Source organism: Notamacropus eugenii, chromosome 2, assembly GCF_028372415.1.
Source record: "Notamacropus eugenii isolate mMacEug1 chromosome 2, mMacEug1.pri_v2, whole genome shotgun sequence".
Taxonomy (NCBI): Eukaryota; Metazoa; Chordata; class Mammalia; order Diprotodontia; family Macropodidae; genus Notamacropus; species Notamacropus eugenii.
In genome coordinates this window covers 460,519,542-460,543,934 of record NC_092873.1, presented here as the reverse complement: position 1 = coordinate 460,543,934, position 24,393 = coordinate 460,519,542, and the positions used below count along the sequence as shown (strand labels likewise).

At 36.3% G+C, this 24,393-nt stretch overlaps 1 protein-coding gene across 3 annotated transcripts in view; it reads left to right on the top strand.

Annotated features, from left to right (window-relative positions):
- The window catches only part of C2H1orf21 (chromosome 2 C1orf21 homolog), a 263,712-nt gene that overhangs the window by 72,926 nt on the left and 166,393 nt on the right, over positions 1 to 24,393 (top strand). The window contains exon 1 of one of the 3 annotated variants that reach the window (XM_072648403.1): positions 4,180 to 4,294. The exons of the other annotated variants lie outside the window; for them this stretch is intronic. The gene's annotated coding sequence lies outside the window, so the exon portion shown is untranslated. Of the gene's footprint in view, positions 1 to 4,179; positions 4,295 to 24,393 lie in introns of those variants that run through there. 3 annotated transcript variants of the gene reach the window in all.

Here is a 24,393-nt window from a genome sequence, read left to right as displayed (position 1 = left end):
CTATCCAATTCCCTCTGCATCAGTTCACATAAGTCTTCCCAGGTTTCTCTGAAACCATCTCTTTCTTCATTTCTTAACATAGTAGTATTCCATTGCATTCATAAACCATATTCATTCAACCATTCACCAATCAATGGCCACTCCCGTAGTCTCCATTTATTTGCTACCCCAAAAAAAGAGCTACCATAAATATTATTATACATTTAGGACCCTTTCCTCTATCTTTGTTTTCTTTTTGCCATATATAAGGGAAGTAGTGGTATAAGTGAGTTAAAAGTTATACATAGTCTAGTAACTTTCTTGGCATACTTTTAAATTGCTTTACAGAATGGCTATATCAGTTTGTAGCTCAGTGTATCAATGTTTTCCCACAGCCCCTCTAACATTTGTTATTGCCAGTCTGATGGGTATGAGATGGAATCTCTGAATTCCTTTAATTTGCATTTCTCTAATTACTAGTGATTTGGAGCATTTTTGCATATGATTATATAAAGAGCTTGGATTTCTTCACTTAAGAAATAAGTACCTGTTCAAATTCTTTTACCATTTTTCAATTGAGAAATGGATGTTGTATTTGAAATCAGTTCCTTATTTCTTTTAAACATGTCTCCCAGTTAGGTTATAACATTGGAAGTTAATGGTGATAGAGAGTGGAATGGGGAAATGTTAAGTAATCGTATGGTAAAGGAAGTTGTATCCTTCTGTTGAAGGGAAACCCACAGGAAGGGTGGGATATGACTCATCTTCATGGTTTGTCGCAAACCCTCTAAGGTCATGCCATGGCCCCCTGGGGCTATATGGCCACCATTTTGGAGACCACTGTTATAGTGGTTATGAAATTCTGGACTTGGGATTTGGAAGAAGTAGAAGAGAAGGAAACAAGCATGGTTATATGTGCCAGGCACTGTGCTAACAATAATTATCTCATTTAATCCTCGCAATTACCTTAGGAGGTAGGTGCTATTATTATCTTCATTTGCAGTTAAAGAAATTGAGGCTAAGAATTGCCTAGGGTCACACAGCTGGTAAGTGTCTGAGCCAAGATTTGAACTCAGATATTCCTGATTTCAAGTCTAAGCTTCTATCCATTGTACTACCTAGCTGCCTAGGCTCAAATGCCACCTCAGACACTTACCAGCTGTGTGATCTGAGGGAGGTCATTTAACCTCTCTGAACCTTAATTTATTTGTAAATTAGGGATGATGATAATAATATTAACATCTATATTACAGGGTTCTATATAGTGAGGAGAAAAAATATATACATACACATATATACATGTGTATATAGGCATATACACAGTGCTTTAACAAACTTTAAAACACTGTGTAAATACAAGCTTTTATTTTGTCAGCATAATGGGGCTGATTCTACATAAAATGGTGAAATAATCAAAAGTTGTCTTTGGCACAGTATATGCCCTTGCCTCAGGTACTTAATGCTCCAGTGAGTTTTCTTTACTTCTCTTAACTCTCTAATATATCACCTTGTCTGAGCCCCAAGATCCAGACTTTCTGACTCTTTCCCCTACAATTAGCACATAACTAACTGTTCTGTTCTATTCCTTAAAAACCTGCCATACATGATCTGATGCAGAGTAAAGCAAGGAGAGCCAAGAAAACAGTATACACATGTCTACAAGAATATAAATGGAAAGGACAGCCACTAAACAGTCAAAAGTTGTTTCTGCAATGTTGCAAACATGGTTCCAAATAAAGAGGTAAAGGGATACCCCACACCAAACTCCTTTGCAGAGGTGGGAACTCTGTGGCGATGAAACACTGCATGTATTTTCCTGCTTTTTTGATGTGATGATCAGTTTTATTGACTTGTTTCCTCTTTTTCCTTTAAAGTAATATTTGCTATATGGCATGGCTCACTGGGAAGGTAAAAAAAGAAACCCAAAATATTAACTAAATTAGTTTTTTTTTAAAGGATGAAAGCTTAAGGGCAGGGATTATCTTCTTTCTTTTACTTGAATCCCTACCAATTAGCACAGTGCCTGGCACTTACTCAAGGCTTTTTCATTCATTTACACCTTCAGTCAGTGTATTTACTTTAAAAAATTCCCCCTTTTGTACTCTAGCTTTTCCTGATCTTTTCTGTCATGTCCATATTAATAATCAATGAGTTCCAAATTTTCCCCTCCCTTCTTCATCTTCCTAGCACAGAGTTTAATGCAGGGGACAATATGCAAGCAACTATGTACAAACAAGAAAAATATATATTATAAATTGAAAATAATCTTAAGAGACAAAAAAATATATCATAGCATAGACCTAATAATGGGTTAAAAGTGACTTGATAGTCTTTAGCTGCTGAGTGGTGGGATTAAAAAATTTGTCTTTTTTTTACATACAGATTTATGCTTTGAAGTTATTTTTTTGTTTCGAGTTCATAGAAAGGGCGCACATAGCAAGTCGTCCAGAAAACAGCTGAAGTGCTCTATGTTGATAAACTTAATGAGACAGCCACCCATGGAATGAATGATTACATCCTTTGTAAATACTCTGCATTTTAGAAGTAAATGTTAGCTTTAGTTTGTTATTGGAAGTGAGTACAATTGCTTGCCAATCCTTAAATGAGTCTTCCCTTTTTCTTGGAAGATGGGATCTGTGACAGGATATTTCTGACATTGGAGTCATTAAGACAAAATGCAAACACAATTGCTGACCTTTGGGCTGTGTTTCTTTTTTAAGAATTGAAAATCTGTATGTATATGTGTAGGCACACATACACATTGTGTAGGATATCCATAAATAGGGCACCCTTATGTCTTATAATTACTAACTTTTAAGGCTTCTTTTTTACTTATTTCAAAAAAAGAATGAGGGCTTTCCTATCTCAGATTCAAATAAATAGATGCTGTCTTTTAAAGGATTTTCCTTTTTTTTAAAAACATTTGCTTCCCCCATCCAAAAAAGCCTGTTGGGAGTGGTATCTTTGTTTTTTCAAGTGGGGATATCAGAACAACTCTGTCTGAAGGGAAGAACAACTTTTCTGGTACATCCATGGGGTCTGCCTTCCATTTGATTCATGGGTCATCTGCCTTAGGAACCACTTCTGTTAGTTCCTATTGTTCTCGGATAGAAGAGCTGCAATGAAAATCCAGGTGAAATAAATCTTGTATTTTTTTATTCTTCATGAAATAAAATTATATTTCTCCTGATATGATTAATCAATCTTACCTCACCATTGGTAGATGTAATTATTAAGATTTATTGTATTTATTGTATCGTATTTGTATCCCCAGCACACAAAATATTTCTTGGCACACACTAAGTGCTTAATAAATGCTTCTTGAGTGATTGTTGGGTGAGGAAATTATAAGAATAATAACTAATAAGTAAAACAGTGTTTTAAATTTATTTGTGAAACCTGTGATTTCATTGGTGTGGAAAGGAACTTTTTTTTATGATAATCTAGAGAAACACCTTCTCTGCCACTTGAAGGCTTAGCAAGTCACTTGAGACCGCCCCCCCCACCCCCAAGAGATTGTGTCTTTATCTGAGTCACATAGGCAGTATGTGTCTGCCACACTTGAACCTAGGTCTTTTTGATTAGAAGCCAAGGTGCCTCTACCTTTGTAGAGGGCCTTAAATTCAGCACTAAGGTTTGTGAAGGGTTTGACACACACTGTTCTTTGAGTCTCACAGCAGCTCTATGAGATTAGGTAGAGAAACCCCCCTGAAGCATCACACCATCTCTTGTAGGCATCTGATAGCTTAGTTTTGCCACGTTTCATGATCTTTGTCTACAGCTGCTCGTTTCGAGGAGACTTTTGGTCTTTTTATAGATGAACAGCACAAGGATTTTCTGTGAATCATTTTTATTTTCATAGTTTTCCTTAGTTATCTCTTTCATACCTAGGATGACTTTACTATTGCTTATTCTGCTTCATAGAAGAATTTTAATGTCTTTTTTAAAATGAGTTGTTTTCCTCTCCTCCATGTCACCCATGTTTATTACTCAAAACCTACTTTTTCCCTTGTGAATGGTACACTTTTAGACAAAGGAAGGCATGAATTCCTTCCCTCAGAGAATGTCTGTGTTCTGGAGGGCCTTGGGTTGTGTTCAGTTGTAGCAGTTTTTCTTTTAAAAGCTGTAAAGAAGTTTGGGGCTTCAGTATGTTTGGGGAAGAGTTGATTAGCGTTTTATGAAATGTTTCTATCTGCTAAGGAGAAGGCAGCTTGAAGAGGTTTTCTTTAGCTGGGATTCAAAATCAACCAAAAGAATTGGACAGATCTTGTGACTTTTGCTCTCTGACTGGCATCTGTGCTGTTTCAAATAAAAGGTAAACCTTTTCTTAATTTCAGATGGAGCAGCAAATAAATGTTGTTGGTTTTACTTAGCTTTAGTTTTTTGCAAGGTTCCCTTGCTTTTCTGTAAATATTAAGATTGTTTTTGATGTGTTAACAATACCAGGAATTGTCAAGATTCTCTTTGCTAAAGAAAAGAAAAACCCCTTAACTTAAAAAAAAAAAAAATCATACTGAAATGCAACATAAGGTATTTTCTGTTTTTACTACTAACTTTATATTTAAAAGTTGATATGACCATATTTCCAAAGCCTCTTACAGTTCAGTGGAAAAAGACACTGGATTTGGAGTCAGGGATTTGGATTTGAATTTTATCTCTAATAATTGAACTCATACAAGTCAAGACACTTTGAGTCTCAGTCTCTTCATAGATGAAGTGAGGGAGTCAGACCAGATTGGAGATTGTTAACCTTTTGTGCAGTCTGGGAAAGCCTGCTATAGATCTTCTTCTCGGAATAATGTTTTTAAATGCATAAATTAAAATACACAGGATTACTAAGGAAACTAGTTTATACTGAAATACATTTGCCATTTAAAGAAAAGCTCACAGACCTCAGGTTAAGAACTACTAGATTAGATGATCTACAGAGTTCGTCTATAGCTCTTTAAAAACAAAACAAAAAGCTCCTTATGTTTTCCTTTATACTGTAACCATGGTTTTCATTTTTACTCTCTGAAGAAAATTTGACCCCAAACTGGACCATTATTGGATGATTTGTTTATAATTTTAGTGTTTGCCTTGTTTTCTCAGAAACAGCTGTTACTTTTCAAAGGAAAAGTGCAGAATTCAAGAGACTGTGAGTTCCAGACATTTTACAGCTGTTGGTTAGATATGTGAAAAGGTTGGATGCATGTTCTTGTCATTGCCATATCCAGCATTTTTTTAAAAATCTGTCAGGTTCTAAAGTGTGAACTGAGGAGAGTCTGGGAAAAAGATCTATGACTTAACCTATCTGCCTTTTTCAGGGAAATTTGTTACAGAACAGGCAAGGAAGAGAACTTTAGATATTAGCATTACATGAATGACAGCTCTCACTTTTTGAGTTCCTTCTTTTCAAGATGCCAGGAATAGTTCTTTGAAGAGGATCCAAAAGAAAAGCAATTAAAAAGTAGAGTTGTCCCAAAGTAGGATTAATTGCCCATGAAAATAGTGGGCTTTCTGGTCTTCAAGCAAAACAAAGAAAACCACTAGTTTGGAATGTTGTGGGAGAGATTCTCGTTCAGATGTGGCCTTGATTAGGTGGCTTCTGAGTGTCCTTCCAAACCTGAAATTCTATGATTCACTGTTTCACTGGAAGACATGCAGACAGTAAACTTCATGGAACAAAATGTTTTCTTTTTGGCTTTTGAAAGAGGGTGGAACTTACCCTGAATCTTGAAAGATAGTTGCTTCTCATAATTTTTTTAAAAATGTAAACAAAAGTTTTGAGTTTTGATACAGTTGAATCAACATTTGCCAAAAGCATGAATGTTTTAGGCATGTTTAGGTTTTTTGTATTCTTTGACTTATCTTTTTATTAATAGAGTAGGAAAAATAGAAATACCTCAGTATTTATAGGGACAGACTCATACGGAAAATTTTACAACATAATTGGCCAGCTTAGCTTGTTGGTGAACAATCAGGTGAAGTGTTTTAAGGAAGAATTGAACACTATATGGTATTCTTAAGTTCGTTAAAAATAATTATAAGCCATTGATTATAAACCTGTAAGAGACTTGAGAGTGTCCTAGACAGTAAGCTCTCTGAAGCAAGGAGCCATTTGCTTATTCACCTTACTCACTATGCTTATAACACTTTGTATTTAGGTGATGTTCATTAAGTATTTGTTGAGTGAATGATTAACTAAATGGACTATCGTTATATTCTCGTTTGCAATTATTTCCTGAAGCTCCTTGGGGGAAAAAAACTTCATTATGACTTCAGGATAGTAAGTTGATAGGTTTAGTAGGTCCTTAGAAAATGATTATTGTATCATGAATTGATGACTTTGAGAGGTCCAATTTTCTGAAAGTAGTATTATGGTTTAATATAGCTAGATATAACTCATAGAGTCAGGAATGTGACTTTATTCTAGCTGCTGCAATCTTAATTATCTTGAATTTCTATTGTTAAAGGAAACTGAAGATATCCAAGGCAGTATCATTCACTGTTTGAGGTTGACATCACAGAGGAGCAACTATGCCTTCTCACAAATTAGTACCATGGTCAGAGATAGAATAATATTCCTACTGGATTATTAATCTCATCCTGCATGGCATTTTTATGTTCTTACATATTATTGTCTTTTTGTAGAAATTGGCCTCCTGCAGAGATGCTTGTACATTATTAAATCAAAGTCATTGGAATTCTTAGAGCTTACTTTCCATCGACAGAAAAACCAAACCTTTGACCAAGTAAGAATGAGCTTTTCTGTGTTTCTTTGCCTTTCCATCAAAGTTGACATCAAAGCCAAGTTTTCAAAGCCTGGATGTCTCATGAGGACCCTTTAATTAGTTTTATTTTCTGAATTTCATTTTTTAAATAGTATTTTTCATAGATAAAAGAAACTTTGCATTTGATCTTTAACAGGCAGACTATTTTTCAATAAGTAATGACATTGCAGTTGGCTTTGGTGACCCCCTTGATTTAGGTAGAACTGATTGACAGGGAAAACTATCACTAATTCTAAAGTCAGAGGATATGAGTTCAAATCTTACAACTGATGCTGCTTTTATAACCTGTGGCAAGGCAGTAGAATATAGTACAGTACATTACAGATACAGTAAATTGAGAGAGTGCCAAACTTGGAATCAGGAAGACATAAATTCATATCCAGTCTCATGCCCTTACTTGTGACCTTGGTGAGTCATTTAACCTATGCTGTCTCAGTTTCCCCATCTATAAAATTGGGATAATAAAACTCTGCCCTTTAAAGTTGTCATGAGGATAAAATGAGATATTTATAAAGCACTTTTCAAAACTCAAAGGGCTATAATAATGCCAGCTCTTATTTAACCACTTTGGGCTTCAGTTTCCTCATCTGTAAAATGAGAAACTAAATGACCTCAAAGATTCCTTCCAGTTTTAGATCTATAGTTCTGTGACATAGGTGGTCTTACTAGCTACCTTACAATAAAATCTATCAAACTACTCCTAAATTTCCCTTTATGATAATTTGAAGTAATATATTTCTCAATAATACCTCCTACTGTACTTTTTACCTCTCTTATCTCACAATCAAGACCATAGAATTCTTTTCATTCCCCATTTTTTCTTTTCCAGTAGTGCAGAATAGAAAAGACCATGGTGGTACTACCTTTCAAAAAGTCAAAAAGGGTATTGGTTATGATCGGTTCATATGTCTACTTTTCACTTATAAAAACTATTATGTGAATTGTCTATGTATAAAATTGGTGATATCCTTGGTGATAAGAGGGAATAGGAAGCCTTTGTGGTATGATTTTCTAAAGTCAGTCATATCCTTATAGTCACATAGTCCTTATGCTTGATGGAGAGCTGTACTAAATAGAAGATATTGCAGTGTTACTGATTGCAAAAGGACATTTCACTTAGTAAAGCAAAATGCAAACTTAAAGATAATTCAACAGAATGTCTGCCACAGATATGTTAAATCACATGCACCCATAAAAGTAACTTTCTTCAATAATTCTTTGAGAATCAGCATCAAAGAATGCAACACTGGTAAGCAGTAAATAGAATACTGGTGTGAGAAAGCCTGAATTCAAATCTGACCTCAGACACTTACTAGCTAACTGTAAAATGGGTTTAACAATCGCACCTGCCTTTCAGGGTTGTTGTGAGTATCAAATGAGATTGTACTTGTAAAGTGCTTAGCCCAATTCCTGGCACATAGTAGACTTTATATAGAAAGATTTTTCCCTTCCCCTTTCCCATTTGTGGGGAAAACCCCACAATGGAGATTTTTGCTCACCAGAGTTGTTGAATAACTTCATGGAGGATGTCCTATGCAAAGTTCAATAAGTCCTTATAGGGGTGAGAAATAGGTTGTCAAGATGTTATTGTTTGCAGATGATATTGTCATCAGAATGGCAATACAAAGAGTTCTGTCCTTTGATGGAACATACCTGACAAGTGTTCATCCAGTCTCAGCTTAAAGACCCCCTAGTAGGAGAACCTGCTACTTTCTGAGGAAGCTCACCAAAGTTTTAGATAGCTAGAATTATTATAAAGTTTTTCCTTATATCATGTCAAAATCAATCTCTCCACAGCTTCCACATACTGCTCCTAGTTCGCCCTTCTGGGGCCAATCAGGGCAAGTCTAATCTGCCTGTTCTGTGTCACATCTTCAGATATTTGAAAACAGTGATAATATCTTCCCTATTACCAGGCATATCCCCAAGCCTGGTGTCTATGCCTTCATCCAAGTCACTGAGAAACACATGGAATGGCATAGGATCAAAGACAGGTCCTTGGGGTCATTCCATCAAAGACTACCCTCCAGTTAGACATAATTTGCTTAACCACTCCAGGTCAAGTAGTTGAATCAGTTCTGGCTCTACCTAACTGTACCTAGCCCACGTCTCTTTCTTTTCCACAAAGAATAAGATAAAACCTTTGTAAAAAGTGTGGTAGAAATCCAAGTAACATATACCCACAACTTCCATCTGATCTCTTAGTTTAATGACCAGGTCAAAAAAGAAAATGAGGTTATTCTGGCATAGTGCTATTGATATATTCTCAAATAAGTGTTTGAAGATCCTGGTACTCTTTACTAATGTGTTCTATAGACCTTGTTGTGCTGCCTAAGTATCAGCTGTTATTATTTGCCGTGTACACCAGTGGTTTAAGAATCAATATTGCCCAGATTTTGATATTGTCAAGCTATTAGGAGATATTAGAGGCTAGTTTAGTTTGGTTGACAGTATCTAATTGGATAAGCAGTCTATTGAGTTAGTCCATTACTATGTTGATGTTGGGCAAGCACTGTGGCAGGACAATGAGTTGAGCTGAGAATTGAATAGGCTATTAGGATGAATCTTATTTTTCACTTTACATAATCTAAAGCTGTCCCTTACTGTAAAAACCAGTCTTTCTAAGTCCACTTATTATGATCTTCTTGATCATGCTGTAGATTATGGGACACCATAATCTCCTAAAAATCAAAGATTGTCTAAGGGACAGTGGAAGTACCACAAAGTGGACACAAGTAGGCTCTAACACCTCACCTTGGATATCTTGGGCGTGTGTGGAAGGAGCATGAAGGATAACAACCAGATAGTCCAAATGTTGCCCCAGAATACATGAAATGTTAAAAGAATCTAGGAGAAGGAATCTAGCATTTTGAATAGATCACCTTTGGGCAATTTATGGAAAGACAGGTACAAGAATCCCATTGAGAAGAGGATATGAATGAGAGGCAATATGAAGAACTCGGGAATCTAATCAGTGAGATCAAAATTTCATGGAACTGTCCCCACAACACTTACTAAGCTTCATTGCTTTTAGTTTTTGCTTAAATGGAGGCATGAAAATGAATGATGCATTGAGACTTTAGAGTACTTTAAATAAGTTATATTTGATTTTCCTTGTGGAAATGTTTGTATCAGCAAGCACCCCAGCATACACAGGGGGATCTGCTGCACAGGTTCTTAGATCTGCTTTTCTAAAAGGGAAGCAACTTTTGAGAGGTCAACAATCTACTTTAATTACCTTCACCAACAGAGAAAATACAAGCAGAGAAATAAAGACCCACAGGCAGGGCTTCTAACTGTCTGATCATAAGCAATACGTGCATCAGAGATCAACAGACAGTTCCAGCTGTCTGACCATTACATACATAGCTGCCAGAGACAGAAGCACCAACATCTGGGTTTTCAAAGTCAGGGAGCTTTTTAATGGCTACCCAGAGTCTCATCTGGCACATGAACCTTCTTCCAAGCCCCCAAAGTAAAACCTCATCTCAGAGTACATATACACTTTTCAGAGCCAGGGGGCATCATGACCCTCCTGACCCAATGCCTCATTAGAAATTAATAAAAGCTTCCCTTAATGGGTTTCAGGTGAGGTCTATTAATGGGCAGGGAAGATCTTTAACTCTGATTAACATTACAATGTTTTCAGTCATGTCTGACTCTGTGACCCCATTTGGGATTTTCTTGGCAAAGATACTGAAGTGGTTTGCCATTTCATTCTCTAGCTCACTTGACAGACGAGGAACTGAGGTAAAGTTCCCTAGTGATTTGCCCAGGGTCACACAGCTAGTAAGTGTCTGAGGCCAGATTTGAACTTAGGTCCTCCAAACTCCAGGGCTGGCACTTTATCCACATTGTCACCTCACTTTCCCTAGAATATAGTCCCCTATAAAACATGTTTAAGATGCTAAATTCTCTGTGTGTCTACCACACATACATACACGTATAGGTATATAAGTAGTATTATATTTTTTTCTTACTGGACCTATTACATCATTGGCTTAGGGAACTCCTGGTAAACAAATTTCCTCCATCAGTTCAGACTGACAAGTAGATCTCCAACTTTGAGTCTTAAAGCATTGCCTGCAGGGCTGAGAGGGTAAGTGATATGTCTGGGGTGATGTAGGCAGGGCTTGAACCCAGGAGTTCTTTACTTTGAGACCAATGCTCTAGCCACTACATAACATTGCCTCTCATATCCACTATATATTCAAAAATTCCATCCTTGCTTACTATGAATTTTCATCCTAAGGCTTGAGTTTTTACCAGAGACTGGCTTTTCTTCATACCCACCACTAACCACAGGAACAGCTAATATAATTTGCAAAGTCTATCCACTTCAATTTGCAGTCTTTAGGAGAGATTGTCCATGTGACATGCTGACAACTTGTTTATTATAGCTTTCTCTTGGGTTTACTAAGTCATTCAGTTAGATTAAATAGTGTTTGGAGCCATCTTTCTGAAACTTTAAGATTACTGGAAATGTTATAATATATTCACCATCTTTCACAATCAAGACATAGTCCAAGATCTTGTTTTATTGGCACAAGGATGACCTCCAAGAGGCATAGTAAAACATTTTTCACTGATTTGGATAGTTAAAAGACTTGCCTATAATCAGGCAGTTTTTAAATGGAAGAGTTTTGCTTCAGACTCCCAAAACTGATATGCTTTCCACTGCACTAGGGAAAGTACTTGATTTTAATATTTATAAAACACATGCATCATTGAATCCCAGTGTTAATTCTGAAGCCCTGTGGTCTTCTGTCTTAATTGTCACAATGGATTTTAGGGAAATGCTCAAATAAATGTCTTTAAAAAGTTTGCCAGAGAGCAATTTTGGAGAATAAAATAGGAAGGAAAATAGGAAATCAAGTAATGTGAAGATGTCACAGTTCTACAAAACAGGGGAATTTCAGGGGACAGATTTTGGTAATTTAATGAAAAGGATTAATACAGGATACTTTATAGATGTCTGCCCCCTCATTTATGTGTGTGTGCCTTCCTATAGTTAAAATGACATTGCTTTATGTCCCTTGTCTATGTCTTTCCAAAAATTCTCTGTAGAAGATATGTACAATATACTAAACCTTTTCTTTAGGTCTTCCTAAATGATATTAATTGGAATAATAGGTGAGATCATTTGGAATTCATTTATATACCCTTGGGATTGAATCATGCCAAAGTTGTTTGATTTTTTTTCCCTCTTATTGAGCATTAGCTGTACAGTTGTTTTTGAAAATCTTTTTAACACCTGAGTTTTCATTGGTCATTACTATAATGCTTTTGTTGATGTTACATAGAAATTATTTAGATTAATGTATCTTGACACTTTTTCTGAGAATTATGACCTCACAGACTTTTTTCCCTCAGGATTCTGACCTCTGCATGTCAGCTTCTACTACAGTCACTGGAAGAGTAGATTAGCAAATGGTTGAGATAGCAATTCACTTTGCTGGGGGCCTGACATGTACGGTGTTTATCACTACAATATAATGAACTACATTTTCTCAGTGTGTAGTCAGTTTCCTTGAGGTTTGTCGGACACTTTTGGAGATAGCATTAACTCCCTTTAAAGCTAGAGAAACATGTTTGTTAACTTGAAATCTGAAAAAATAACTCCTCCTGAAGTTCCTGGATCTGGGAAAGCAACTTATACATTTTGAAGATCTAATTAATTTTGTAATAACAATAACACTACCTAACCAGCTAAGCAGTCCTCTACTTTGCCATTCTTCAACCTTCTCCCTCATACCCAAGTCCAACCCATCTCCATGTTATAGTCCAACCCATCTCCATAGTTATATGGGAAGGCAATACCAGAATAGAGGAATAACAGCCAGTATGATGTATAGTGCAGACTTTGTTTGCCCTGAGACCACTATGTTGTCTGTGAAGATCTGGCAGAAATCTTGAAACCCTGGCTGAGCAGACTTTCACAATGCCACTGATAAAATTAGCATCCGTCAGTGTGGTGAAACTACTTCTATGGATATAATAAATAGATGTGGGCATATTAATGTTGCAGGCTGGTGTCCCTATTTGAAACTGCTATGATGATCAGCTTGACATGGAGGATTCCTGAGCAAGCATGGCCTTCCTTCAAGTTCTGATACCCCCACTCACTAGAAATACTTTAGTATAGATGGCACTGGCCATTAAAGCAAGCCAGTCATGAGTGCTTCATGAAACAGACTAAAAAGACTTTATGATGTCTATTCAGAACTAGGTCATTGTCACCAGAAATAACAGAAGGTTATCCTAAAGAGTCTAGACATAATGATCCACGTATATGATATATGGAAGACCATGGAGATCATGTAACATTGCAAAAATCTTTAAAAATTTAACACCTACCAAATATGTAGCAAGGCATGACCTGGGGAGTTGAATTACATATCAGAAGCCCTCCATATTTCATTAACTGACAGATAACAAATCCTCATACTATAAATACAGTCCTCAAAATACCCTGGAGAACTCAACTTAGAAATTGTTCTGGAATTGGACCACTATTACAGACTAAACTGTTATTGCCTGTAATTGCCTGGACATAACATTGATTCATTAAAACTTAAAAGCAACTTTATCAGTGTCTTCATCCCTAATATTCTAAACAGCATGGAAGTTTCCAGAGTATAGATTTGGCCAAGGAGATCAAAATCATGTGGGGAGTAGAATGAAGTACATTTGATTCCTGTTGTACCAATCTCTGCCAAAGATATTTTCAAGGAACTTACAAAGGATGAGGCTACATTACTTTTCTTATAAAAAGGACATATTTTGTCTATTTTGTAGTGATCTGCAGATTATATATAAAGGAATAATCGTAAGATAATATCCTGTCCCAGAGCCATATCTAGCTAAACTCCATCAAAAAAGGATTAGAACGAGATAATAATGTTAATGACTGTAGTAATAGAACCTTAAAGTTTTCAAAACACTTTATATACATATCTCACTTTGAGTCTCACAACAACCCCATGAGGAGGATCTGAAAGGTATCTCACTTTTATAGATGAGGAAACTGAGGCCCAGAGAGTGAAGTCATTTGCCTCTGGTTACATTGATAGTAAGTGCAAGGTTTGTCTGACTCCCAAGTCCAACCCTCCACTAACATAAAGCCACTTCTTATATCTCTTTTCCTATGTGGGGCTGTAGAAAGAATACTGGATATAAGAGTTTAAAAGAAAGACCAGGGTTCAAATCTTTTTTAAAATTCTGAGTTTAACAAACCAAAGAAAATGAGCATTTCTATACACAGTGTAGAACAGAAAAATAGTAAGGTAAATAGAATTATTATTCTCTCTCTATATATATGTAATACATATATCAGTATTCTATATGTATGTAATACGTATATCGGTATTCTATATATATGTATATATATTTCTTTTATTTTCTATTAACAATTTCTTAGCCTTAATAGGCTGAGAAACAACATATAACTTTGAAAAGTGGCTTGATTTTGTTTGTATTTCCTTTTGTTCTCTTCTACTCCTTTAAAATAAATGTTTCAATGACCCTCTTTTTTTCCCCTGCAACCGCAGTACTATTCTCCTCTCTTCTACTCACTTACCCTCCTCTTTATTTGTGGAAAACAGAACAAAATTCTTATAGTCGGACAAAACAAATCCTCACGTTGCCAGTTTCTAAAAATGAATGTCTCATTCTGCATCTTAATTCCATCACCTCTCTGTTGGGAAGTGGATAAAATGCTTCGTCATTGGTCCTCTGGAAGCATGGCTGGTCATTGCATTGATCAGAATTCTTTCACCTTCTGGAGTTGTTTTTCTTTACAGAATTGTTATCGCATAGATTGTTTTGGTTTTCTTTCTTTCACTCTGTCAGGCCATTACAAAGTGACCTTTGCCAAGTTACTTAACCTCAATGAGTCCCAGTTGCCTATCTGTAAAATAAAGAAAACTGTGCCTATGAGTACTTACTTCACAGGCTTGATAGGAGGAACAAATGAGATCGTGTATGACAACATTACTAGAATAAATACTTTTAAGATCCAGTGGCTATCTTAAGATATTTATTTTTGATATGGATTTTATAGCTCTCTTTTGGTCATTTTAACATTCACAGATGCTTCCATATCCATTTTCTTCCATTTCATTCTATACGTCTTGCTGGTTCACTTTTCCTTTAGACATTTCCTTTTCCTTTTATTCCTGTAGGCAGTTAAAACTTTACTTTAATCTCCCTACCCACAGATTTGAATACATGCAACTCTAGATACAACCAAGAGTGGCGTGAGAATTACTGGGAACAAAGTAAAGTAATTAAATTTATTGACTTATATAGTAGACCTTACAACTTTTGGCAGCTTTAAAAATACTTTTATTTGCAATATATCCTTTTTTCTGTGGTCAGTTGCTTTACATGATTTGACATGTAGGTCATGACATTTGGACACATTCTATAATTCATTATGAAACCATACTTTTATCACAATGGATATTAAATGTACTTTTAACATGAAAGTCCATTTTTCCAAGTCTAGCCTTGATTATAGTTCTGTCTTTGTGTTCTTAGTGGCCTATCACAATGCTTTGCACATAGTTATGTGCTCCCTATTTGTTGAATTTGTTAAATTGAATCTATCCCTGATGACTACTATCACCCTCAGTCAGAACTTATAAGCAAATTTGTTTCTTAATCTGTTAGACCATACTCTTCTTTTTTTTCCGTTTTGTCAGAAACAAGATGTTAACAGGTTTTTCAAAAATCATGTGATTCTCTAAGCTGCTTTTGAGATCCTAAAAATGATGATAGCTCTGTTTACTTATATATGTTTTATATATATATATATGTATACACACACACATATACATTGCTGTATTGTAAAGTTCAATTTTCTGACAAGAGTAGAGTGGGAAAGGAGAATGCTTAATCAAGCAACAGCTCATTATGCTAAGAATGGTCAAAGGCAGCCTTCCATTTTATTCCATTTATCCATAGATATATTTTCTTTGGGGAAAAAATTGTGCTTTTCTTTTTGACAAGCAAAGAAACAACTTCCCAGCATTTCCTTTCATTTCACTTATGGAACTATGTATATTTACATATTTATATTTATGTATTTGTATATATATTTATAGTTATATGCCATATATATTTATATGTGCCTTTCTCATAAAATGCAAACTCATTGAGGTCAGATACTAGTTTGTTTTTCACTTTATATCCTCATCCCCTGACACATAGTAGATGCTTAATAAATGTTTATGGGGGAGGGAAAAGAAGTTAAATTAAACATACAGTGGAAAAGTTTTCATTCCAGTTTTTCTCTAACAATGAATGATTTACAAATAAGTTCATTAGAATGAAGTATTCATCAATATTAGATTCATGGGAGATGGTGGGGATGGGGGAGACTGATCCATTGGGAGGGAAATCCAGTAAAGAATATGGGGGAAAGAGGACTGAACAGAGTCAAAAGATCTGGATTCTCGTCTGCCTTGATTCTGTTACTAGTTGTTTGGTTTTTTTTATGATATTGATCATGTCACAACTTCCCTACCCCATAATCTCACAGAATGACATAATTTGAGAGTTGGAAGGGACCTCATTAACCATCCAGTCCAATCCATACCCCAAAGGGATTGCATTATATAACATACCCGACAAGGGGTTATCCACCTTCGGTTTGAAAACATCCAGGGAGAGGGAGCCTACTACCTATTTTTGAATAACTCTCTTTGGTTGACATTCTAAATGTGCATCCTTACAATTTCTACCCCACTATGCTTAGTTCTTCCTTCTAGTGTTAAACCACCAGATAACCATTCTTCAGATACCTGAATACACAGCTATTACTGAGCCTTTTGTTCTCCATGCTGAACATTTCCAGTTTCTTAAATTTACCTTTGTAGGACATGGACTTCCATCATCTTAGCAGACCCCTTCTGGATACTCTCTGATGTATCAATGCCTTTCTCAAACTATGGTACCTCAAACTGAACATAGCACCCCAAATGAGATTGGAACAGATGATCTCTAAGGTGTCTTCCATCAAGGCACTTAAAAAATTCTCATGGTGAGATTGAATTTATGAACAGATAACTTCTAAGGGACTTTCTAATACTAAGATTACCCAGGCCAAAGGTCTTAAGCAGCTAGGCTTAGACTGCACTGAGACTTTTGGGGACACCCAAAATAATTCCAAGCCTATTGCCACAAGTACACAGAGGGTACAATTATGAATACTCAAAGACTGGAATTTCTTCAGTTGTAGAAATTCCCTTTATCACCATATAAATCCGCAATGACTCAAAGACTTTAAGAGGCTTACCCAAGGTCACATAGCTGAATCAAGGTCTTCTTGACTTCAGACATAGTTTGCTCTCTACTGTATGTACCTTATTGACTCCATACCTTGAATAGGGTCAATTGGGAGACACCTTCTTCCAGTCAGACCCCAAGCATTCATTAAGTACCTACTGTGTACTAATACTGTGTACGAAATGAAAGACAGTTCCTGTTTTCAAAGCAGCTAAAAGTCCAAGTCAGGAGACAACACACAAGCAGTTGTATACTTTTTTGTCTCAGAGGAAAACACTATGCTCATCTTCATTTATTGTTGCGTCCCAGATGCAAAGTTTACAGTATTAAGTTCCCATGTGGTACAAAGCCTAATTCCAAATGGAACTTGTTTTGGGGAACAATTTGATGTTCATCACCTTTGCTTGCTGATTAATATTCATTCATGAATTTGCATTTTGTAGTTTTACATGTGTATATTTTTTATTAAAGCAGTGAAAGATTTGGGGGTACCTTGCTGATGAAAAATAACCTGTCCGATTTCTTTTGGTGTCAGTGAATGCTTTCAGAAAGTATTTAGTTTCCCTTCTTGTAGGGAAGTACAATATTCTTAAGTGGAGAGTCTGTAAATTGTATAGCAATGGATACATTTAATATGCTTGTTTAAAACTGAGACAGATTTGGAGTCTTCTGGATTTCTTTACTTGTGGGCTGTAGTGGAGCGCTGTGTGATCTCTCCTGTTTTGGGTAATGCCTGTGTTCTCCATTTATATTGTATAATAATTTGTTTTCTGAAGGCTAGCAACAGGGGTTATGTATATTGTGAATTTTCCTCTGCCAAGCAATACTGGTTTTGATTGATGAGATTTCAGATATGACTTGAACAATGCCTTTTTTATTTCTTTGTTTTATGGACATGGTAAAATTTGGCTAAGAGAAAAAGAATCAGAATTGGACAGCTGTTTATCCAAATTAGGAGAAATTCACTTTGGATTACCATCAATGGGGCTGCTGAGCTCTGAATTTACAAGACCAAATTTCTGTTCTGGAATTATTATTTTTAGTTGAATGTAGTACATCCAAAAAATTACAAGGAAAATGTTTCATTGCAAATCAAGTAAATGAAATACTTTTCTTCAGTCTTCTCCCATCCCCTCCCCACCCTCCAATAACATTTGATGACTTTTATGGAAGGAAGTATAGTGTATCTAGGTGGCAAAGTAGAAAGAGTTCTGGGCCTGGAATCAGAAAGACTCATCTTTACAAAATCAAATCCAACCTCAGACACTTACTAGCTGTGTGACCCTGGGCAAGTCACTTAATCCTGTTTGCCTCAGTCTTCAGCTGTAAAATGAACTGGAGGACAAAGCAGACCACTCTATTATATTTGCCAAGAAAACCCCAAATGGGGTCACAAAGAGTCAGGAACAACAAAAGAACTTGGTTTAAGTCTTGGTTGGTCTTGTTCCAAGCCATGTGACCCTACGCAAATCCCGACCCTCTAAGGACCAATGTTTTAATCAGTAAAATAAGGATATTACTTGTACCACATGCCCCAAAGGGCCAATTAAGAGAAAAGTGCTTTGTAAACCTTAGAGCACTATATAAATGAGAGATGCCTTTGTTATATTAATGCAGTGACAGGCCTCTTTGGAATAATGGTAATAACTCATTTATGAAGTAGAGCATGTAGTAGAGCTAGGCAGACCCTCTTCCCCACAATCAGGCAAAGTTGTTTATTTTGTACTCACTTCATTTTGGTGACATGACTCTTCTGTTCACAAGTTTTTATGATTTAGTTCATTGGAATCCATAAGACCAGATAAAGATAAATTCTAACACTAGCTAGGTGACTATGGACAAGTGACTTAAACCCTCACAACCTCCATTTTCTCTTCTATGAAAAGGAGCTATAATGTTGTTGTGAGGATCAAATGAATTAATACCTGTAAAGTTCTTTGCTACATGAACCTCAACTGTCATTATTAGTAAGAGCAAAATAACAAAATAACTTCTATTTGGAGGAAGGTGCTTCTGAAGCCAGCATGTATTTGTACTGTACATCTGACCTGCCAATCAAACTATCATATTCAGAAAATTTTTCACTGCCCCAAATATAATTTTAGTAACTTCTGTGCTCTCCTATTTCTTTGTTCCTCTCTCTTTCAAATTACTGATTCATAACCAATCGGTCAATATTTATCAAACCCTATTCCATGGGCAAGGCACATATGGAGTCCACAAAGAACTGCCCATTTCTCTGGAGCATCTTTCAGCCTAATTGTGGCAACAATACAAAATGGAAGCAGTTGCATACCGGTACAAAATATACATACGTTAGATGTCTCAGGCAGTAATTGACTAATTGCCAAGTGAGGGTTACATGTGTGCAAGTTCAGAGGAGGTGAAATGAATGTCATTTGGGTTAGATGAAAAGATGACATCTAAGTGCCAAGTGAATGAGAAACCCTGTGGTATCAGAGAGCTAATCTTTTGATGCTACCATTAACTTGCTGTTTTGGTCTTTAGGCCTTAGATTCCTTATTGTCAAACCAACCAGCATTTATTAAGTGCTCACTCTGTGTCTAACACTATGCTGGGTGGCAGGAATCCAAATACTAGCAGAAAGGTAGTCCCTGCCCTCATTCTAATTGGAGAAGACAATGCATAAAAGGAAGCTAAAAGATGAGGGGTGGGGGGGAGTGGAGCAGAAGGAAGGCATGACTGGTCTGGGAGCTTTTCTTAAACATGGACATTCTGGGAACAGAGGAGGAGGCTACTGTGGAGAGTATACTTCTCGAGTGAGAAATTCAGGGCCAAAGTGAACATCACTGGGCCCTGATAGAAATAATGTAGTCTCACTCATGATGGCATCTTGCAACAAGGCCTTTCTTTCCTGGAAAGTGTGATGAGTAAATATATTCAGAGGTAAAACAATTTTGAGAATAAACTTTGATCTTGAGTTCTTAATTAGTGCAATTAAATAGTCAGTGCTAACATGTTTTTCACCCTGATCACTTGCCTTTACAGTAAAACTTAAGCTGGCCTCTATTTTTGTATGGCTCTGATGGTGTCCTTTCAGATACTGATATTTTGATTTCAAAGATTAAATAGTTTGTTTTCTTAAAAACGTAAGGGCATTATAGCTATCAGTTACTATGATGTGGTATGGATCAGTTTAGCTAGGAGAATTCACTAACTTATTTGTTAAAACCTGATATGGCTTGTTTTTTGGCCTTTTGCCTTTTTCTTGTAAAGATGTGATGTAGTGGAAAGAGTGCTAGATGTAGTGTTAAAGGTCCTTCCTCAGACAAACTGCTTATTCTCTGGTACCTTGGACAAGGTACTTAATCTATCTGGACCCCAATTTTCTCATCTGTAAAGTGAAGGTTGAAACAGAATTTCTAAGATTCATTGCCTCTAACAATCTATGAATTTATAGGAAACACCTACTTCCTTGGCAGTATAACATGGCTGCCTTTCTGCCAAATTAATTAATCAATGGATAAAGCAAGTACCACCTTAAGTGGTTTTCTTATCATCCATAGAATTCTCACCATCATGACTTCTGCTGCTCATGTTCTTTGATGTATTGACACCTTTGGAAACATTAGGATAAGCTTCAGGATGGCCCCAAATGCATTTAATGACTTTTGGTTAAATTCTCTCAAGAGGTGGACATACATAGGAGATTAGGACCATCCCCAGACCTTAGGGGACTCTTCATGTGCAAAGAGGAGATAGGTTATGCTCTAAAGGAAGAATAAACTAGAGTCCTGCTCAATTAAGGACTAAAGTTCCTGGGGTTTTGTCCCATTGTGGCACTGATGCAGACTTTGTTGGACTTGCATTGCTATGTCCGTGGATACACTAGGTTGATTCTGTGTGAATGAACATTATTGACCTATGAAAATGGCAAATTTAACGTGCCTTCACCTCATATGCCTTGCATGTTCTAGAAATGTCACATGCCTTTAAGAGTAACATACCACCTTGAGGGCTTTTTGTTGTTGGTGGTGGTGGTGGTGTTTTTAATATATGGTTTTTGTTCTCTGTCCTTCCCCCACCCATATGAACTCACATACAAACTAGAAATGTCCTGGACCTTTAAAGGAAGGAAGGAAGGGAGGAGTTCCAGTCTATACAGAGCTGTAGAAGTGGAAATTTTAAAAGGAAATGAGGAGAGTCTCAGGAGTATGTCAGGATTGGCCACAAGGGAGCAAAGTAAAAATGGCATGATTCTCCACAGCCATTCAAACTAGTTTGGAGAAATAGCTTTTATAAGGGTGTTTACTTGTCTTTTTACCACAGAAGTAGCTAGATATAAACTTGTGTATACAACATGACAGTGGAAGAAATGTAGTTTTAGTATACCAGATCAAAGCTCTTCTCTCCAGAGAGTGAGCTGGGGCTTCAAGAAAAATATTCATTCTTTGACTACCTCAATTCAGGGAAGAATGTACTTTTAAAATATTTCTTTAAAAGAAAAGAAAAAAAGGGAAGTAGATTAGATAAAGATAAATTTATTTACCTCCCATCCTAATAAAAAATAAGTTAACCCCCCGTGGATGAAATTGTTACAGTTTGCTGTGAATCCTTTTTTTGCACAGCATAAGGCTCCTTGATCTTTTATAGACTGCCTTGCAAAGGTATAATCGGTTTACTGCTGAGTGAGAATTACATGACTAAACTGAAAGAATGCAATTTTTCTTTTAAATTAAAAACTAATAATTAAGCACAAACTTTTGAACAAACATAGAGGTAGGTCTTCTCTAGGCATCTCTAGGCATCATATGATGATTTATGAATAACCATAGATATGTAATTTAGACAGCCCTTAGCATCTGTTCATTCACTTTTGAATGAATACTCAGAAGTATGACTTTGCCTTATCCAATATTCGTACTCATTGGGATTTATTAACATGGTGTCCATTGTTCTGTAATCAAATGAATGTTGTGTGAAAATGTCTGTGCTCTGTAATAGAGTTGGCTCTTGCAGATTGCCTTCTGCCACATATGACATCTTCCTCCCTCTCCCACTCCCCCAACCCTCATGGCTTTTAACACTCACAATATGATGTGTAATCATGTTAACAGTAGCCCAAGGATACTGAAGCCTGAAGTCTGAAAAACACTTTAAATCTTTTTCTTGGGAAGCTTTTGTGTTAACACTCATTATTGCTAAGTAGAGCAGATGGTCAAACAGACTGATTAGTTATTTATATTTTTACTTTATGGTACTTAGATGTTGGCACTTCCTTCAGTAAAGAAAGGAGCTGTTAGATGTCATCTTGTCATGATTTTCCTTTTTAATCAGAAACAGAAAGAAGTGCTTTGCTCGTGATCTATTAATAATGAGGCTACACTCTATTCTGGATGGCTGCTTCCTAACTCTTTGTATTCCATTGAGTTTAGGGGGTTTCTTCTTCTATCCTCATGTAACCATGCAATACTTATATTTCTTTTTGGCTTACCATTTCTTTATATGGTTCATCATTGTTCATTTTTCAGAGGGTTTGCTGTTGATGATCACAAGGAATTTTTAGCAATATTTTTGGCATTTCTAGGCAAAATAAAAAGGTGCATGACTAATTAGAGGAAAGTAGAATTGCTCAGTATGCTATATAAATAGAAATATTTCCCACAGCCTTTTTTTTTAAAAAAGTCAAATGTCTTCCTAGTTTTCTTCTTTTGTATGTTGTTCATTCTTCCTTTTCCCAAAAGTTATATAAAAATGGGCCTATTGATTAAAAAAAAATTTCTCTGTACCCATTCCTAACTTAGAAATATTGAGGCCAAAGGGGTAAAAACACTAGTTTTGCTAATTTTTTGTCAATACTAGTTATAACATTACAAACCTTATAAAGCTATGTAATATGCATATATCTAATAATAATCACATTCGTGTAACATCTGCTGTATTCCAGGCACCATGCTAAGTGTTTTACCAATGTTATCTCATTGGATCCTCACCACAACCCTAGAGCAACAGATGCTATTATTATCTCTGAGACAGAGACAGGTTAGGTGACTTGCCCAGGGTCATACAGCTAGGGTGTCTGAGACTGGATTTGAATTCAGATCTTCCAGATTCTAGACAGTGCTCTATCCACTGCATCACCTTAAGTCAAATGGCTAGATGCCCCTGGAAGATTGCAAAGACACCTATAACCATAACCTTTCTAAAGAGTTTAGCCACACTATTACCCAGAAAAAATTAATTGGATAAAGAATGACTATTCCATAGACAATACACATATAACACAACACCCTCAAACTTTAATAGCTTAAAACTGTGTGTGTGTGTGTGTGTATATACATGCATATATGTGTACATATATATACATGCATACATATATACAATACAGAAGTATATGTGTGTATATTTAGATAAAATAGGTAATGGACATCCACCGCAAGCAGACAGTACTCTGGGTGGTGGATTGAACTGAGAGAGGAGAACAGGGTGAATAGTCTTAGGAAACTGTAGTGACCCAAAGTTTCTCCCTGAAAAAAAGCTCCTCTTCTTAATACCAATATTCTTCCAGGGATGTTGCGTGACTACAAATCCATGCAACATGCCAGTTTCCAAAGGATTAAAGGTCGGGATTGCTTGGAGGGCATGAGCAGGCTGTTAACTTGCAGAGGGGGAAATGGGGTGGGACTAGGCAGGATACATGAAGTAAAGGATATGATCAATGAAAAGTATGATTTAAAAAATGAGATATGTGTAGAAGATTGAACAAGAGCAAAGGATTACGGATTGGTAGCCACATACTCCATTGGTACTCTTACAATGTCAAGAGACTTCAGAGAAGGACCCCAGCATGACTAACACGCTCCATATGGTAAATTGATAGGAATGAGTCATTGGAGATGGCTGAGCATAGAGAATTTGCCATCTTCACTGTTGGAGGTAGGTTATTTGATGAGATCATAGATCCTATGGAATACTTGGAGTAGCAGCCTTATATGGGAGAGAAAGGTGCCAGCTCTGGTCCTTCTTCTAGTTTACAGTCAGGTCCTTACCTTTCTTAAAAGGGTTGGATTTTAGGAAGGTAAATGACTAAAAGCTTTTATTTGGGAAAGAAAGGGTTAGAATAGAGCAGAGGAAAAGACAAGCAGTGCAGACAAACACAAAGAAAGATACAGTGTAGAGACCAAAAAAACCATTTTTGACTAAAATACTGATTTAGTCATTAGAAAAAAATTTCTGGGTATAGTCCATGTTGATTTGAGATATAATGAGGAAATAGTAGAGTAAGATAAAGCAAATACCACCTTAAGTGGGTTTCTTACCATAAATAGAATCCTCACCATCATGGCTTCTGCTGCTCATGTTCTTTGGTGTATGTTCTTTGGACATGTTA